The 14196-nt window shown below is 33.1% G+C and overlaps 1 protein-coding gene across 2 annotated transcripts in view; it reads left to right on the top strand.

Annotated features, from left to right (window-relative positions):
- The window catches only part of Shakb (shaking B), a 131034-nt gene that overhangs the window by 25841 nt on the left and 90997 nt on the right, over positions 1 to 14196 (top strand). The gene's annotated exons all lie outside the window — the stretch shown is intronic.

Genomic DNA, 14196 nt, shown 5'->3' with positions numbered 1-14196 from the left:
GCAATTATCATGTTATTTTGGATGTATATGACAATAAGTTTGTGGTCAATTTTATTGCAATTATAATTTGATAATTATGAACACAAACATTAATCACGAATGTTTTAATTATATTTAAATAAGTACAAAAAAGGTAAACGGCAAAATTAAAATTATCTATAACGTGTTACGTATCCTATCATTCAATTAAACATAAAAAGTATTAATAATCGTGTAAATATAGCATTAGGGTACTGCTACAACACAGCGGTAGTACGCTGATAGCCCGTAAAACCTTACTCCTAGACAAAGGCCTCCCCTCTTTTGTTATGAAACTTATTCCATTGCTGTGCGGGTTGGTGGATGAGTAATGTGTCAGAGTTTCAATCCACACGTGCAGGTTTCATCATTAGCACCAAATGAGTTATTAATTATACATACAACATAAGCATAAAATAAATACCTAGTGTGTCTGAATTTTAACTCGCGATCTTCGAGAACGATCCACGTATTCTTTCTATTGGGCCTGTCGGTTTTTACTAAATAATATATATGTTTTTTTTTTATAATTATTTATTTAAATAAGAATTATTAACATTAGGGCCATAATTATATAAAATAAAAAAAAATTTAAAAGATCATGATCCATGGAATGGTGGTCATAATGTCAGCATTTCTGCGCAAAATTCTAATTCTCTGGGCAAAAATGAACCAGCGATCGAAGCCCTCTTGTCACCGGTGGAGGCAATAAGGCGAGTTTTTATACTTTTAATTAAGGTTTTTGCACTACTACTCGAAGGTACAAATGTTTCAACTGCAAATAGGACAAAGAAATATCTTTGAATAAGAGACAAATAATAATTTTTTACTAGAATGTATTTTAAACTTTTTTTTCTTTAATTAAATAATATAATATCGACTTTCACATCAAGGCCGCTATCAACACGGAACGACAACCCGCTGAACATATCCACGAATCTCCGAACTCGATTCAATTTCCGCCTTCTTTCCGCCAAGTGAATGCTTTCAACAAATTCACTTTTATAAAATAAAATATTGTTCCACAAAATATCATGTTTTACTTCACGGATTGGTCGAGGAGTTATAGAAGAAAGAAATTATAAGGATGTCGTATTTTATTATGTTTAAACAACGGCTCCAACTAGATTACAAATATATATTAGTAAAAAATATTTTATCTCACAATTTTTTTTGTATTCAGTAAAAAATGTAACTTCTAATAATTATAACGCGTACATCTTAACTGATGACTGTAGGTTTAAACCACCACACCACTTAAATCATGTGCTTAATTTGTGTTTCTAATTCATTTCGTGTTCGGCGGTGAAGGAAAACATCGCGAGGAAACCGGCATGTGTCTGATTTCAATGAAATTCTTACACCAACCCGCATCTTTTTTAACCTTTTCCTTAAAGGAGAGGAGACCTTGGGCCAGCAGTCGGACGTTAATGTACTATAAATATTTTTTTATTACATATGAGACTCAAGTATACGAAACACATACCGATAATCAAAATAGTAATATGAACTATGCATAAGTTATCACACAAAAAAGTAATCATGTGAATTCAATTTTGATAAAGTCGACATTAGTACTTTTATTTACTGAAGGATTAAAAATATTTATTACATCATAAAATATAAGTATCAACTTACAAATATTTAGCCGAATTAGTGTTAATGATATTATATGTTATTATAATAAAAATCTTGAAGCATTCGAATTGTAGGAAAATTTTATCTAAAATTGAACTGTGTTAAATTTATTTAAATTATTAATATCATTAATCAAATCAATAAAATAAATGTATTCCCTTTTTATAAATTGATAACATCTATGAAGGAAAACGCAAATAGTTTTGTGTAAATGTGTCACAATGTTTAATAACTTTTGTAATAAAAATATCATCACGTCGCAACATATTATAATATGTTTTATTCTTTTGAAGCTATATATATTTTTAAACCTGTGCCATCACTATTTACGTTTTATAATATAAATACCGTGCCGTACGGTATGGAGTTCAATTATTTTTCCTTATGAACTACTGATGATACTTTTGAATACATATCTTTGTCATATTCGTTTAAAAAAAAGTTTTTTTTTTTTAAATATCTGTCACGTTCTATTATATGTTGAGTTCAACAGACAGACTGACTGAATTACCTTCGCATTTATAATATTAGTATAGATTGCAAGATTGTTAATCGATAGTCGATATTCGATGTTATTCGATAAAGGAAATATTACTATTGCATACTTATGTATGATTTAGCTTAAACACCACTATACTCTGTACAAGATAGCTTGATCTTTTTGACAGATGTAATTTTTTCTGATCGACATAACTTTGCAATGACATAATTTTAAAAAAACATATTATTTTCTTAATTTAATGATTTTATAAATTGTAAAAATGACGGTAGGAACGCGAATTGTACAGGCAGTAACTCCTACAAATATCGATTACAAAAACCTTATTAAAGATCATTGTTAAGTTATTGTTACGAACGGGGGTCCTTTTGGTTGGGGTCTCTTCAGCTGGTATAACACTTTTTAGAAAAATTAGTTAAAAAAACATTGAATTCTAATTTGAATAACGCATTCCATCGTTTCATCGACTGTTATATATGTTATATTTTCTGTTTCTCATCACTAGTCCGTCTGTCAAAAAGATCAAGCTAAGTTGAACAGGGCATAGTATGTAAATCGTATATTTTCCGATTGCTGTTACTGGGTCAATACCTAGTGATTAGTGAATCTATCGCCAAATATTAATATACCCGTGCTCCGGTTTGAAAGGCGAATATGCCAGTGTAATTTGTAGAAAAAGGTAACATGTTGTAAAATATAATTGTTATATTTAAAATAATAACAGTTTTAAAGAGTGTTTTCACCTCGTGAATGGTTATTGTCTCCTACTATGACATATCGTTTTCGCAGATCATCTCCTCTCGCTTTCGAGCATGGCATTTATCACGGACAGTAGCGAGAAGACTCCCTCGATAGTGGCCACCAGGGAAGAGCGCTGGGGACCCAAGAGGCGCACTCCATCAGAGTGTGGCGCGCCGTGTCTTCTACACACTATAAAAAAAACCACACGACGGCTGATGTTAGTCCACTGATGTGATCAAACATATAGACACGTATTAATAATAATAGTAATATTTTTTCCTTTCAAATTTCTTTTCAATTTCCCAGCAATAAAATACGTTCTTACGAGCTTATCGCGTTCATAAAATATTCCGACACGATCTTTGAGAGGTTTACGGTCATAGTTATCTCGTATTTTGTTTATTTTTTATGATCAGAGGGAAACTTTTGACACTTATACGTTTTTACAACATTACTGGTCATGTTTACGTCCTTTTTACTAAGAATACTACATTTAATAGTTATTTTATTGGTCTTTTTTCCGCTGTTTTGAGCGGGTTTTCCTTATACCGCCTACTGAATATTCGAATCTATTATTAACGAATACATTCTTGGTGGTAGACTCTTTACAAGTCCGTCTATTCTGCTGCTAAACAGCTATACTTTTGTTGTGTCCCGTTTTCGGGTGCGTCAGTAACTATAGTCACAAGCCACACAACTTCTTAGTTCCCAAAGATGATTATGGTCAATATTTCTTTCAGCGTCAATGTCTGTGGGCGATGATGACCAGTACCATCAGATGGCCCATTTCCCAGAGCACTTAGCTATTATTGTTTATTAATGCCATCTTCAATCGGGAATCTGTCACTGTCATAGGTTTACAAAATGGATAATTGATGATAAAACGAATACGAACTATTTTGAGTGTCACCAAAATGATATTTTATTAGTAATATCTAACTGTAAATAAAAAGCTTCATTTAGTAAGTTTACTTTTGGAAGCAATACCGAGTGTAGCTGTGGATAGCGTAATTCAATGAAAGCTTATGTCCATGGCGAAGTTTATGCAACTCTTTAAACTACTAAGCAATTCGGAATATTTGATTAGTGTATTTCTTGTGCTGTGTCAATAAAGTACAGGTTTTTGTTTTCACCAATAGCATACCCAAAGCTCGTTACAATTATTTCAAAGTTACGAATCTTAATGACATTTAGGAACAGATGAAAATCAAATTTCTGAATTTTTATACGTGTAGACTTAATTAGTTTGTTTCTTAATACTGTTTATCGTGAAATATTCACTGATTAAGCCTTCGTGCCCATGTTTAATTTAATTGCTAGATATTTATATTTGTTTTTTGCTTAGCTGACTATTTTATTGCTTAGTTGATATTGTATTTCAAATATTCGAAAAGAGTAACACATATTTACTCGCCTGGTGTTCTCAGTAGAATTTACATTGCGAACCGGTGGTAGCTTTACTTTTGATATAGTTCTGTAAAACGGCTATTCAAAAGAGCTTGTAAAAGCCTACTCGAATAAAGTTGATTTTCTTTTTGTTATTATTTATTAATTGGCACATTGAACATATAGAAGTGTATTCTTTCTCTACATTTCAAGTATATACATTGGTGATCAGAATATCATGTCGATCTAATGATTTTCTATTCGATTGCTGCTTCATGATGACGTAGGTTCGGTTTTCATATTCGCTTCTACCGGCTTTACCAAGCGCTGCTATCATAGACCAGTTTCGCCATTTTTTTACTTTAGAGTAACTGAACTCTTATCTCAACTAGTAATTCACCCCTCTATTTTTTAAACAGAGTGGTCGCATCTTCACGTCTGTCTTTATAAGTGACATATTAAATACGAGTGAATTTTATTTGAAACGTGTAATAATAATTGCAGTACAAAATAAAACCAAAAATCGATAGGCAAAGACAAAAGTGTTCAATAGAGGTATTCTATAAGAAGAAACTGTAAACTCACCGCAGAACGCGAGGGTGAAATGTTAGAATATTATATGCGACATTGATTATAAAATTTATCGGATATGTGTACCAAAATAGCTTATTACCGTAATTCTGTTAGTTACGAAGTGAATGTCTACAGAATCGTATTTTCTTTTTTTACGTGGTAACAACTATTGACGCGAAGGTGTGCCACTAATATTGAAAACATTGACATAATGGTAATCGTCTTATAGGCGGTGTTACAAATACTACTTACAAATCCTTCCTTTGAAGTATCATATATCATATTCGTATACTTTCATGGCGTCAAGGACGAGTCAACTCGTGTTCGCCTAATTAACTAAATTAATTGTACCATGTAAGGGGTGGTGTTTATAATTTTTTCTATTTTCGATGCTTTAGCTATATTTAAAGTTATGTTTATATATACAGAATGCACTGGACGCACTTTTGTTCGGTATTCACTTTAACCAATAATCTTTATTTCAACTATATGTATATACACATATTATATACTAAGTTATCTTTATGAATAAATGAATGCATTATATTTGAATTTTATTTATTATTAGTACATGAAATTATTTAAGTAACTGCGCAAAATAAAAATTAAACCATAAATCTCTCAAAAATCTCTAAAGAACATTATAGTAGGGATGACACTTCTTGGAGATTTATTCAAGCGTCTATTATTATTCTTCAATTATATGATAACTAAAATAAAAGATTATACAATGTTTCAGTGTTTAAAACTTTTCAGAAGTTTAAAAAACATCAGTGTAGATTCACAGATGCCCCAACATGCCTCCGATAACGAAGGTATATGTACTAGAGTCACTCTAACTACTCCGCCAGCTTTCATGCTGGTGGCCATATGGAAGATTTTTTGATGGGCTGTCCTGAACGTACGTCCCTATATAGAGGACTTATATATGGTGCAGTAATACCCCTGTTCATCTGCCACGCTTGAGTAAATCTCAAAATCCTTTCTTACTCCACGACTATTTTGATATGGATTTTGTTATAGATTTTTTTATTCACCCACCCACTACTTATTTAAAAAACCTCAGTTTTATCAAGCAATAAATGTTGAGGATTGAAGCCCAAATTAATAGTATAACAATACAGGACGAAGGAATCCATATTGTAATAATTGTTTTCGAAAACAGATACAAAATAATTAATTTAAGCGTAGACGTATGTTGTGCACAAATTAAAAAAAAAATATCTGGGTGCATATGTCAGTGCAATTCCAAAACATTTTTTATTTCAATACACCATGTACAAGTGACATTAGATTTGTAGCACGCGTCACGTCACTAGGACGGGATTATCAATCAATAGCTGGCTTCAATATTTGTTCGTCCGTTGTCTTTTGTGGTGGTGGTGCCAGTAAAATGATGTCATTAGGCATTTTTAATGTAAGCTTCGTTTGTGCATGTGTGTGTTCCAATGTTTACCGATGTGGACTGAAAGCCGTTCATCACGATGTTTGTTTGGACATTGATCATATTTTTTCTCATTCTTCTACTGTCGGGACATATCAACGGACTTGCATGGAGACATAGTTGCGGGTAATGTTATGTTTTAGATTAGCTTCAAGTGTCGTATTATGTAATATCATGAAATAATATATTAAATAATCAGTACCGATTTATTTTGTTTACTTCGCAGCTTAAATCTTGAATCTCGAAGCACTATTTTATATTAGTCTAAAGTATAAAGTTTTATTTTTTAATGTGCGACTAAATTATTTCTACAGTCTCTAACAGCCTTAATCAGAGATGTCAATTAACTTTAATGCCAAATAACCATAGTCACATAACGGTTTATGAAAAATAACAACATCATTCAAGTTCTTAAACTCTAGACAGATCTTGAGACGTTAAGACTAAAAGCATCTTAATTACCCTAAGTGGCTTATAGTTTTAAAAATAGTTAATTGGCATTACGTTTACTTGCCATCTCTGAGTGCGGCTATTACTCTATGAAATATCCAAGTGAAATTGGTTGGAGAGATATGAGAGAACCTCAATCATCATCTTCATCATCCTTCTTTAGGTTATTGTTGGGTCTCACTATCTACACGCTATCCACCTCGGCATTCTAATTACGGAGAGAAAACCTTCAAAATTCTTTGAATGTTTTCTAGGTCCAAGAATCGAAAAGGCAATAGAATCGTTGTGACATAATGATTCACAGATTTTTTTCCGTGTGTTGGCATTTAGTAGAATGTTGCTCAGTCGAAGGGAGTGCTTAGTGATCTTGATCCCTCAGCACCATATCGTCGCTGTATACAGCAGTGCTCTTGTTCTGTATAGCTCTCAATCAGAGATGTACTACTCTCATCTTCTCTTCTTCTCTCATCAACTTCGGTCTTACACCATCAGGCTTGGATTTGACCACGACTTTGACAGGAACCTTGATCACTTTGCTGCTGTCCGAGGCTTCTTTTACTGTCCCTTGTATCTGCTTACTCCGTCAACATTCTAATCTACTTGTCATCCTTTCACGAAATGTCCATCTTAGCTCCATTATAGAAAATATACTGTAAATCCGAAGTCTCGCTTGGTTCTTTGAACATAGATAGACTAGTGGGCAAAGGATCTTTTATGAGACAATTTGTATTTTATTTCATCGAATGCTCCATTTCAAGTTGGTAGAAAATGTTTCCTAAATACATCTGAAATAACAATACGAGAGGAATTATACATATGTATGGTACCCATCATGTAATTCAGTCGGGGGTTTGTCATCTTATATTAAGCGGTCATCTGCGTACCTGACATTGGCGCTGTAACAAACATTAACCATTCTTTCAACCACCAACCTAGGGAACTTAATTGAGCTTATGTCTGTAATTACAATAACAATACCAGTAGTCCTGCTTAACGGTAAAATATGTACTAAGTTTGTACCTACCCAGTCGGGTACAAAGTTCTACCACGAAGTAATATTTTTAAGTTTACTTGAATACATAACAAGCTTACAATCTTATTTAAAATTATCTAATTTTTTATCGCCGAATCATTTTAATAATTTTGCCGTATTTTACGTAAAATATTTGCGTGTAAACCAGACGGGTGAATTGGTCACTTGAGAATTAAACGTCAACTGTATTCACGGCGAATGTCAAAATCGATATGCAATACTGAATTCGTATTTGTTCAAAGCTAATACTTGAAATAAAATGATTGAAATAAGGTTATAAAACATTTGACCTAAAATCAATCGGTGAAAGGAACTCATCAGGATTTCTTAGTTATGATACCCATATATTGTTATTTATATCACAATCTGAAGGATACTCTTATTAATTACCTAGCAAGTGGCTATCTCATCTAAATTCAGATATTTTTATTCAACATAGTTTACATCAGATCAGATTATTAAATTAATATCTCAGATAGAAGAAGAACGATAGACAAAACTCTTCATATAATATTGTCCATTTGTTGGCAGCTACTATATCTAAAATATAAATCCCTTGTACCTGTCAGTACGCTAAATAAATCATTATTTACATGGGAACAAATCAATTCAAGTGCAGCTGTTTGGTCTTTTAGCATACCTACCATTGGTAAGCATTTCTTATTTTGTAATAGGAATTATGCTTAATTATATTTATTTAGATATAATATATGTACCCACTGTGGTAAGTTTGTTAAATGTTGTTAAGTGTTAAAGTCGTAATTTAAATACAAAGCTCCCTTTGGGTATATGAAAGATGTTCTTCTCAAGGAATAGCCTTATGTACAGTCCAAATACTAGTTGACAGCCTCGTTGGGCTAGTGGCTATATATATGGAACTACATTCTGAGGTCCTGGGTTAAAACTCCAGATGAGGCCGATAAAAATTTATTGAGTTTTTTAACCGAAAGTTTTGAGTAACAGTCCGAAGTCTTGAATTTGGAAGTGCGTTAAATCCCGTGGCTCAGGCAGCACGTAAAGCTATCGGTTCTACGTCTGAACTCTTTCCACTCCTGTCGAATTTGCTGTCCCATATATGAGTGTGAGGAAATAGAGTATGTACTTGCGTTTGCGCACAAACTTGCGTAGTTGGCTGGTTATCTTAAAACAGGCGATAAAATCAAGGCGATGTCATCAGATATATATGTACATATATACTAGTGAGGAAATACAAATGCATTCCCCTAATTCGGTGGTACGAGAAGCCTGAAACGTCTAGAAAGAGTTTAAGCGCAGAACCATTGACCTCACATGCTTTCGCGGGCACACCAGTGCGACAATTGCCGTGACATCCTAGATAGGATGTGACTGATCGTGAGAATTTCTTTACAGAATAACTACAAAAGAAATATTTTTAAGAATCCGACAAAAAATAGTAGGTGACATTAACAGTGAGGCCCGGGCGCCAGACATCTCTACCATGAACGTATTTATGATACTCGATCCGTTGTATTTTAGCCATTAGGTGATTAACCTAATTAAAAAATATATATTTTTTATACACTTGCTCGTTTGCCAGACTCTAAAACAGTTTCTTGGTTCAACTGACACTCGCTGAATAGATTACATGTTTTTTTTTAAATTCTGTTGTAGTTTTAAATAATACGCAACATTTTATTCAAGTGAAATGATCGGTGGGAAGAAATATTGATTGCGAATCAATGCGAATGGTCAATGCGAATATTATCTTATTCAATGTGAATTACGAGTAGTTTGAACAGCGCCGCATTGTCTATGTATCTCCTCGTGTTCAATGTTTGTTTTATGCCATAATCTATTAAATAAATATATTCAGAAATATTTACCTCCGATAATTTCATTAACAATGAATATTAACACCTTATTTCCTACTATTTGGTATGCCTAGGGGCCCCACATCGACTAGGAGTTACAGTAGGCCAACATTCTCAATATTACCTACAGTGACTATTGGTGGCTGGCTACTAATTTTCTGGCCTGAGTTTGACGACCAGTGGTCAGACTAGTTGGTTGATGGTCAGGCGGCATTTTTGAGACAGAAAATTGTGGGTGCGGAGGGCAGAAGACTGTAGAGGTTGACGTTACAAAGACGAGGACTCAATACCCAGCTATGGGTGGATATAGAATGATATTATTGGCAATTTTCGTTTAATTTTTAAGTACTTAGAAACTTAAAAAATTCTTGTATATGATTCGAGTTAATTATTTATGTATTTTTTATAATAAATACACCAATTATTTGTCTCTCGTTATTGGTGACTTCGTGACATTCTTTATCGAGACGAGACGTGAAGAGACTTATAATAGTATTATATCTTACTGTTCATTTAGTAGTAAGATTGTATCACGTAGTACGTTTCATTATGAGCTTTAGCTAATGGGATTCCATCGTTTAGTAATAATGAATTGACTTGTAACTGTTGTTTAACGAGTTGCACACCACCCTGAGTGAGTACCCAGACGAACTGGCACAAAGATTTACCACCAAGTATTAAAACAAATTATCACATTTATGCCTTGTTTGAAAGTCACCGAATACTAACACTTTATTTTTAATATGCACATTGGCAGAGTATCTACGAATTTGTTTTATAGTATTCCTTATCCTATTCCCTAACTGCCAAGGTGCACAGGACGGCAATCAGATGCGATTGGAAATAGTTCCACTTCCACAAGGGAGGACCACTGCTTACTGTACTTAATATACAAATCCTGGGTTGGATTGAAAAGTTGAAAGTTTTATAAACACTTACTAATGGGTAAATAAAAATTGAGTCCTGTCATTGTGCAAAGTTTAATGAATCAATGACGAAATTGTTCTCTTTTTGGTAAACTAAAGCAAATAAATTCCCGAATTCGTATGTAACTGCAGATGCTCTTTTCTATGTAGGTACGTACATATGTACATACACGCTGATCGAATGAAAGTTGCACTAGGTTACAAAATTACCTGCACATCCTTAAATATTTTTAATAAATATTACAAAACAGTATTTAAAAAAAAAATCAGATTTTTTTAAATTCCAAATTTCATCATCAATAGTGGAGTTATGAGGTAATGACATAAAAAATTGCGACCGAATTGATAATCCCTTCTTCATTTAAGTCGGTAAAAAAAGCTGATACCGATCGATTCATTTGTAAGAATTTTTAAAATTGTGTCAAATAAGCTTGCTCCGTTTATCATGTACTAAGGTTCGAACGTACTGACATGACTGAGCGAAGCAATGGCGATTGTAAAGCTACTACTTCGATAAGTTAAATTTTGGTCACAATTTCAAATCATAATAAAAAAATACAGTTCATGATAGACAGAAAGTGGCTGGCAGTGGAATTGAAATTGAAAGTTGTAGATTGAGCTCAGTAGCGTGCCATCGGAGAGGCATGTCCAGCAGTGGACGATAACGGGATTGATGATTATGAGTGTCCAAGTATATGAGCGAGTGCCATATAATATAGCTACAATATAGCGAATAATAAGACGGCAATATGGCACGAATGAAAATTGAGCAGATTAACGACTTAACGTGGTACAGCACGACAGAGTAAAACAGCTGATTTCTTAATTAAGATTTATTGATAGATAACCTCATAACTCGACCAGCAAGAATACGAGGAGCGAGAATTTAGAAATTAACTATTAAATCGATGAGTTTCAAGTTGAGGTTTAGCGATTGATTTGCGGTCAATCGCTTCTTCGCTTGGCCGCGCTAGTGTGTCACAACCATTAATATTCACCGCGTTGCTAAGTTAATTGTACAAATGTCATTTCTATAGCTTCAATGAATAATACGCATAGTGAATCTGAACTTGTATGTATGTGTTTGTGCGCTTTAACAAGTCTCAAAGGAAGTATACTGACGTATTGTTTAATGCAATTTAAACCTTGACTTTAAGCGCTAAAGGTTCAAATAAGTTTTAACGTGATCATAGTAATAAGATGAATCTTTATCGTTAAGTATGAAGATATTATATTATTAAATAAGAAGGACTGTGGGTTTCTGGTTAAATAAATATTGAATGGATTATTTATGGACAGCTAATGTCATCTAGCACAAATTAAAAGAGCACCTTTGACAACTAATAAAGCGATAAAAATGTAACGAAACAGATTTAATTAATAAATCTCTTCCAGTAAATACGCGCGTCGCCGCTAGTTCGCACGTAATTGGTTTATATCTCACCACGTGCAGTCAGTAGGACAAGTTCGAAAGAATTACCCTTATTTTGTTATACAAGATCCTATAAATATAATTGCTGTCAACTACAACTGTTTTGCTTGAATGACTACGAATATTCAAAAACAAAATTGTACTAAAAAATATATATTTAAATAAAATACAAGCCTATGTTCTATTTTTGAAAATAAAATTCAAATTTATTACGAAAAAATTAACGTTCCATCGCTGTTCCAGTCGTCTTAGGTGCTCGCTAGATGGCGCTGTTTGGGAATCGTAGGTAGGCGCTAAGCTGTCAGTTTCACGCCGACCACCCGATGGGAAAGACGTCTGGGGGACGTCCCGAGGCAGGAGTCCGCGCACACAGAGTTAATAACCGCAGGTGAATTGGATGATTTGTAAAAGGGCATGCCGCATATTAAAATACTTTGCAAAAAACGCAGCTTACAGATACATCGCACGCATGATAACGCTTTTCAGCTACTATAACGCTGTTCTCTTTTATTATGCACTGGGATATTAATTTAAGCTATATAAGTAAATACTTACTTATCCTGCAGGATTATAAAGTTGAATGTGGCGTACAAGAATCGCTCAAAAATACTGTATAATATACTGTAAGAAAGTAGCGCTTCATCGGGAAATTAAGCATTATGAAATATATAATATAAAAATATAAGTATACATAGTATATGTAATTAAACTTCCGTTAGCAAATACTTGGTCATAGATGGATTGATTTGGCTGTAATCAAAAAGCTCATTAGCCGTCTATCGCGTCGTCGGATCCCACCGACCAATGAGCATTCTGATTAAAACCACATAAGTAAATATTATTAATCACTACATAGTATAACAATGTCGCTTCCCGCTGTCTGTCTATGTACTTCTATATAGGTATAATATACATAGGTATAATATAATATATAGGTATAATACATGCATAATATTTTTGCGCTTACATTGCAAAAGCTGGCTGAACCTTACGAGATAGCTCATAATAATGTAATACAGTATTGTACCCCTTAAAAAGGTCTACAAAAAATGCGCTATGGTATATGTCTATCTTTTAAGGATAGCCCACAATAACCATTTATAACCCATTACTTTTACGAGAAATAATGGCTTATTTACGGAGCGATTTTAAGTAATACGACCAATAGATCAATATGACCTTTTTACAGCATGTAATTTGAATGAATATTTTCGAAGATATTATAATTTTAAAATACAGGGACATAGCGGTTTGTATTGTCTAATGAAAAAAAAGCTGTGAACGTTGTACATAAAGACATTGTGTAGTATATTTTGTATCAGTATTGCACCGGGCGAAGCCGGTTCGGGTCGCTAGTTTTATGCACTTTATTTTTTTTCATTACGTCTAAACTTTATGCCTATAATATTTATTTTTAGTTCATCCGTACGTGGATACGAAGTTATTTTTTTTATAAGGTTATTCCTTACTTTACTTAACATAATATTATAGAAAACGTAATCGTAATGTATAAATTTGAAGATGCATATTCTAATTGAATTTGGAAGTCAATTCCGTTAATTATACAGTACACTTTTGATATTCGTTTGATAATAAAAAAAAAAACAATCAAAACACGGTGAGTGAACGGTTACAGAATACAAATAATTTGAAAATTACCGGTGAAAATGATTGTGAATTGTCTGCACGAAATTATTATTTAGAACACACACTGAACGCACCCGTAAACGTCAAACATGGCCGCCTGTTGAACTTCATGTTATTCAATTTTATGGATTTAATATATCGATTATACGAATTTTGCGGATATAAATGTTGTCGACTAAAAATCATTATTTTTTAAGGATCTTTAATTGTGAATAGGTTTCGATCTACTGTAGACCTGCACGAAATTATTTCTATAAATATAATATGTATAATTTTGAAAGGATACACGAATCAGAATAGCTTATCGCAGCAATCCGGTATACAATATATTTCGAGTAATATACGAAGCGAGTTTTTACAAAATAACATCTCAGTAATAAACACCTAATTCTGGGATCGATTCAATTTAAATTTATTATTAGTGAAATATATATATAATATATACTGTATTCATGACAATTCTCTTCAAAATAAACTTATTTTTTCAGTTTTCTTACAAGCTCTGACAACTGGAGCAGAGAGTTTTTAAAAACCTTTGTCAACTTTTTAGCTGTCTGAGATAGAGAATCCTCTGTAT

The sequence above is a fragment of the Vanessa tameamea genome, chromosome 5 (genome assembly GCF_037043105.1).
Source record: "Vanessa tameamea isolate UH-Manoa-2023 chromosome 5, ilVanTame1 primary haplotype, whole genome shotgun sequence".
Classification (NCBI taxonomy): domain Eukaryota; kingdom Metazoa; phylum Arthropoda; class Insecta; order Lepidoptera; family Nymphalidae; genus Vanessa; species Vanessa tameamea.
This window is presented reverse-complemented; position numbering and strand designations above follow the sequence as displayed.